Source organism: Nestor notabilis, unplaced genomic scaffold, assembly GCF_000696875.1.
Source record: "Nestor notabilis isolate BGI_N333 unplaced genomic scaffold, ASM69687v1 scaffold31270, whole genome shotgun sequence".
Taxonomy (NCBI): domain Eukaryota; kingdom Metazoa; phylum Chordata; class Aves; order Psittaciformes; family Psittacidae; genus Nestor; species Nestor notabilis.
The window spans coordinates 3,942-4,322 of record NW_009913038.1 but is presented as its reverse complement, the minus strand read 5'-3'; positions in this window follow the sequence as shown (position 1 = coordinate 4,322).

Sequence of the window (381 nt, the reverse complement as noted above, 5' to 3'; positions counted from 1 at the left end):
CTCCCGGCCTTCCCGTTCCTCCTCCTCTGACATGGAGGCGTAGGAGACGAGGGACTCGTTTCGCAGGGACGGGGAAATGGCTGACACGTCTGGAGTCCGGAGCTCAGGTCCTGACTCAGCTGGAAGAGAAGCAAAGCCTTATAGTGAGCTCCAGCTGCTGCACCGGCCCCCCGCCCCTCCCTAACACACGGACACCCTCCTCACAGACATCCCTGATGGACACAGCAGGCCAATGTGCCCCATCTGCGCAACCCTCACCCCTGTCAGTTTTGCTCATCCCTGTCCTCCTGCCGTGAGTTCCCCAGGTCCCTGTGCGATGTAGGGATGGCCAATCCCTTTGCCTGGGATTTGCCGCCTTCTGCCACCAACAAACCACTGGCG